Source organism: Aegilops tauschii, chromosome 7 (assembly GCF_002575655.3).
Source record: "Aegilops tauschii subsp. strangulata cultivar AL8/78 chromosome 7, Aet v6.0, whole genome shotgun sequence".
Taxonomy (NCBI): Eukaryota; Viridiplantae; Streptophyta; class Magnoliopsida; order Poales; family Poaceae; genus Aegilops; species Aegilops tauschii.
In genome coordinates, this window is record NC_053041.3 from 637,516,780 (window position 1) to 637,522,779 (window position 6,000).

The window sequence follows — 6,000 nt, forward strand, 5'->3', positions numbered from 1 at the left end:
AGCCTCCGAAGAATCCGACTGCACATACACTGATAGCTCTGTATGCTGACAGGTTAATGTCATACCTTGTATAATAGCATGTATTTCCGCTTCTAATGCGTCGTTGCAGTTAAATATAACTCCATATGCTGCAAAAATCACAGTTCCATCTCTGCGGAAGATCATACCTGCAGCCGCTGACCCATCAAGAGGTGAAAACGAACCGTCAACAGATAGGGCAGCATGTCCAGCCGGAGGCCAGCAGGTATAGGTACACTTGTGTTACACGGTAGAGGCTGAATAACATCCACGGCCATTTTTCCTTAATAATTTCCTCAGTACTGAACCTCCTAACATGTGATAATGACCTCAAATAGCTATATCCAGAAAGTCAACACTCGTCTCGACCGTGGCCCCCATGGATATTGTTTTACCATGCACAATATGCGATTGCAGCTGCAAAATACGCCGTATAAGAACGATTACCATGTCGCGGTTCTGCTCCATGCAGTTAGAAAGAACGTGCAGCAGCCATATCAATGAGTCGCTCATTTGATGGAAGTGGCCAAATTGCTCCCATCGCTTCCCATAGACTCCTCGCATGACCACATGTAACAAATGCATGGAATGAGCTTTCCTCCTCAATACCACAAATCATGCATGTACCTCGTGTAGCTATATGGCGGTAAGCCTTGCAGTGGTTGGTTGCAAGTGCACAGGTCGCCGCTGCCCATGCCGCCGTGCGCATCTTTAGTGGCACCTTAGCTCGCCAAATAAAATTTCAGAGCGAGCGCTCTTCACTTGGCTGGGTACTGGACGCGCCAGCAGCGACCCGATCATCATGCTTTGCCATAGCTCATTGTCAAAAATAAAAAAACTAGAACATGATGATCAAAACATTGCTCTTTTTTACATGTGATCAGACTGTATGGGCCTAGTACAGGAAATGTGGAATGACACATATGACTTGTATCCGCTGGGAGCTCTATTCCGAGTACCAAAGGCCCTGCCTTCATTGAGTTTCAAATCATGTATAAGCCTCGTGAGTGTAACAAGTAGGCACGTGTTTTGGCGGCTTTAGGTGCATCTAGTCTTGGGTTATTCCATATTTGGGTGGATGAGATCACAGAACTTGTAACTTCTGCTGAGCTAAGTTAATGGTATCAGCGTTCCATGTAAAAAAATGTTATTATTGGCACTAACCCAAAGTTCATTATACTGCTTATTAGATCGTCGGTGGCGCGCGTTGCTGTGCCCGTCCATTTTGGCACTATAATATTGGTGATTGTTGCAATTATACGTAAATGTACTAATTTAATCATCATGTAATCATATATTGTATTTAAGTGTAGTATCAATATCACACCTATGAATCATATCTTTTACCTGAAATTCAATTGACAATGTGTGCATTTGTGCCTGTTTATTTTGTCGTGAGCATGTTAGTTATCGGCGGAACAAATATTTTAAGTTGATTATTATGCTCGTAGGAATGTGTTCGATGTTAAGAAGGTTGGCAATAGTTTGATTTTGCATAAGAATACTCGCTTCTTTTGGATTTATTAGGTCCCCGTGTATTCAATGTCAAACTTTGACCATAAATTTAATATATACAATGTAAAATATATGTCACAAAAATTATACCGTGAGAATCTTATTTTGAGAACAAATCTAATTGTATACATTTTGTAGCATACAAATCTTATATTTTTAGTCATATAGATGGTCAAATTTGACTAAAAGTACAAGGGGCCCAATAGGGGACGGGGGAGCAAGAGAGACCAACTAAGAGCATGAGCACTGCATGGATAATAGCTACAGCAAAACGGTTGTCAAACACATTTCCTATAAAACCATAAATCACACCTCTATTGACTATCCAAATGCAGATGTTCATATACTAGCGGCAATCTAGGTATAACTCAGGTGATTTCTACTCCTGCTTAGTGAACTTCTGCTTCTGAAAGATTGATGAGTGTGTCTTCTTCATGTATCCTGTCATCATTGTATGTTTAGGTTAACAACAAATTTTGGCAACAATTATTATAAGCAAGTAATGAGGAGGATACAACAAAATTATTTAGGCGCTCTATTTTTCTTTCCATACCTCAAGAGTTACGCGTCTGATGGATAGGGTTTCCTACCAGAGAACACATATATAGATAAGTAACTGAACAAACTATCGAACAAAACTTGTACTTAAATGACAGAGTGAGACATAGCTTTGTATGAAGCATAGCAGAAGGAACATAAATTGACACATCTATTTTCCTTTTTGTTGCACTTTTATATCAAACGGAAACCACCCTTTATTTTTTTTAATAAAGTGCATTTTTTAATTCATTGGCATAGCTTTGTATACTTTCAACCATTCCTGTATTAAGCATTTTCTAAAGATCATCAGACATCACACTTGTACTACTGTACATCACATCAAGATTCAGGTCATAACATAATGAACCATACAGTGATTTTAATTGAATAGAAATGAGGAATACAAGCATATATATTGCGCAAATTACAAGGTTGCTAACATTTTGATTTTATCCAAACCGATTCAACTTACTGGAATCCAAGAAGAAAAATAGAACAATGGCACTAACATTTTGTTTTTCTATATAGAAACAATCAACTTACTGGCACGAACCATAGTTTAATTAACCGATCCGTTCATCCAATCTGTTTCCCCACAAAGGCAAACTAATAATGTGTGCAACCGAAGAGGGGACTGAACCCTATTTATCAACAAATCTTAGCTCTAGCTGCATCCTGGATATGTTACCTGGCATGATGCACAACCAAACTGCAGCTTGCAGTCTAGTAGCTGCAGTAGCTTCTGATTTACCTGCTCGGACTTCAGCATCCGCGCCGTGAAAATATACTTAACATGTCAACAATTTTTTGGGTGTACATCATGTTCATCCTACGCGATACGGTCATAGGTACTGCTCATTTGTTATAGACTCAGTCTGGTCAGCAACTGCCACCTGAATTCCATTGCATCCGCTGCAAAAAATAGAAATAGCATGAATTCTTATAAGGAAAAATTGCAAGCTTTGTATTACTTGTAAAGTCGACTATCCAATAGAACAAGGATTAAGTACAAAGACAAAGAGTACATGATGTACAATAAAAAAATATTGTTCAGCTTCTCAAGTGAATTCGCTCCATACAGAGATGTGCTCCTGTACCTAACATTCATTCTACATAAAGATGATAAGAATAGAGATTACCCTGAAACTGATTGATGGTTGACCTAAACTGAAGCAAAATCTTGAAAAAAGAAACCAAGCATCTAAAACACAGTAGCAGTTACTCACGAATTTCTTTGGGTAAAGTTCCTCTGTAGGTCGAGCTACATGGAACCTCTTATCTTCAGCCCTTCAACATTGCTTTGAGATCCGTACTCTCCAACTAACTTGCAACAAGAAGATTTCTCTTTTTTGTTTCTCTCAAATGAAAGAACATATGGACTTCAAACTTTGTAGATCAAACAAACTTTACAACTTCAATGTGTGAAAAAACTTTCAGATTTTTTGGACCAACAAAAATATAAAAATGAGGCTTTTTTGATTAAAATAATAATTTATAACATTTTAAATGCATGAAAAAATCTGAAAGTTTTTTCCCACATAGTAATTAGAATGTGTTGTTGTCCTGCAAAGTTTGAAGTTTATATGTTGTTTCGTTTGAGAGAAACAAAAATGATAAATGTGCCTGCACGGATCGCGATGCAAAAATGAATGGCTAAGATAAGGGGTATCATCATGTAGCTCAAGCTCGTAAAGTTCCTCTGTAGGTCGAGCTACATGAAACCTCTTATCTTCAGCCCTTCAACATTGCTTTGAGAAAGAATGGTCACCTAAAGCTTTGTGCAATATCTCCAGCGTGAAACAACAGTCACCATCTGCGTGGAATAGGAATCGAAAGGTATTAGTATTGGTGGAAGAAGGGATACAGGAAAGGGGGAAAACAAAGATAGAGGCCAACCTAGTCAAGAACCATGCCGCCAGAGTAAGAACGGTGCTTCAGTTTAAAAGAAAAGGAGCAAGAACAGTGATTGAGAGGGACGGCCGAGGGAGCACATATATAACACAGATCAGAAAATAGAGAAACAAACACCCTCATTAATCGCCATCGGCGAGTGGCATACATCATCCACCATGAATGACGCTGGAAACTGAAGATTGATTACCTTCTTCAAGTCTCACAGGATCAATTTTGATTGTCGATCTGCCTCACGGAACTGCCGAACACGCGAATGCCTATTGCCTCGACCCGCATTACACGCGTCGGCTCGATCCCCTCGTAGATAGATCGTCCGCGTCGGTTGGATCCAAGGATCCCCTCGTTGCCTGCATCGCGGTCGGCTGGATCGAGTCAATCAGTCACGTTGATATCTCTGGCAGCGATCCAAATAATTTTCTTCGGTGGCGGCATGAAGCAATCTTTTTTTTTTGAGAAACCGGCATGAAGTAATCAGGGGCATTGGTCAGGCGATCCCGCGTTCTCCTATACATCTAGCGCGGGTTAGCCAAATGGGCCGGCACAAAATTCCAGTGTACCACCGAAATCAGATTTTTCTTCGGGAGTAGAGGCCCTTTAGGACAGCTGGGCCAAAAAAAAAAACTGCGATGGAGCTCGATATCGGCAACAGGTCGAACGGCTCAGATCGATCAGATCACGTGAACGGACGGCCAAAAACTGCCAGGTCGTGAGAGGGCTGGGCTTAGGCAGTTTTACTGTCCTAAATTAATTAAACGCTAGAGCCAAGTGTGGTGCTCCGTGGTTGTTTGTCATGGCCGAGATTGATTCCAACAAAAAAATCGTGATCGATTTGGGCTGGTCAAATCCATCCATCCTGGGTGGTTCGGATACGAGTCGCGTACGTGTCGATCTGCATGCGATTCGATCGTGTAGGTCTCGTCTCTTGTAGGTACGTACGTCCCTTCGTGAGCCTTTAAATATGGAGCACAATCCAAACCTATTGATCACCGCGAGCGTTTCGACCAGAGTTCGACCAACCGAGACCATTGCCCTTCCACACATCTCATCTACCTGCGTATACTCCACTACCTAAATTTCCCGTCGTGATGAGGACCATGGTGCTGCTGCTGCTGGTGTCTCTGCTGGCGGCGGCGACGGCGGCCACGAGCAACACATCTGCCGGCGTGCACAAGGAGAGGAGCGAGGAGGAGACGCGGTGGATCTTCCTGAAGTGGAAGGCCGAGCTCGGCAAGACCTACAGCTCCGTCGCCGAGGAGGAGCGCACCTACGACATGTTCAAGCACCGCCTCCGCGACATCGACCAGTGGTGGCACGAGAGCGGATACTCGCCTGGTCCTGGAACAGGGAGAGGAGCGAGGAGGAGACCCGGCAGATCTTCGTGGAGTGGAAGGCCACCAACGACAAGATCTACAGCTCCATCGACCACGAGGAGCACCGGTACGCCATATTCAAGGACGCCCTCCGTGGAGTCGACTGGAACAATGCCGGCTATGCCATAGGGGTCGACACTAACCACCCAGGCATCAACGGGTTCACTGACCTCACCGAGGAGGAGTCCGACATCGTTTGCTGCGGGTTCATCCAGAAGGGCTTCGAGCCATCGCCGGCCGAGTTAAGGAGGGTGGCTGAGATCCAGGAGCGGTTGCGGCTAGTATATGCCCCTCCATCCCTTTGGGCTCATTGACATCAGAGATATCATTTATTCATAGTCTATGTATTTCTATATATGGACGGCCAATAAATTCTCATTGAAACAACGGTGAAATTTTTTGCATACAGAAATAAATTTAAGACCCATGACATGATTTTTTTACTCAATGTAATCTTGGTTGATGGAAATTTACTAGTAGATTGGTTTCTTGTTGGTCCCGTGCAATGTTTTTTTAATAAAAAGTGTGCTTGTTTTTATAAACCATGTAGAACAGAAAGTAGAAAATTAAATAAAGAAATCACTAGCGACATTTACCTTATCACGTTGATAGGATATGTGTGGCCTGATTGTAAAATAATCGA

General features: G+C 42.3%; 1 pseudogene; it reads left to right on the top strand.

Annotated features, from left to right (window-relative positions):
- The first annotated feature begins 5,081 nt into the window (after positions 1-5,081).
- LOC109756535 (uncharacterized) lies at positions 5,082-5,671 on the top strand (annotated as a pseudogene).
- Positions 5,672-6,000: the final 329 nt, after the last annotated feature.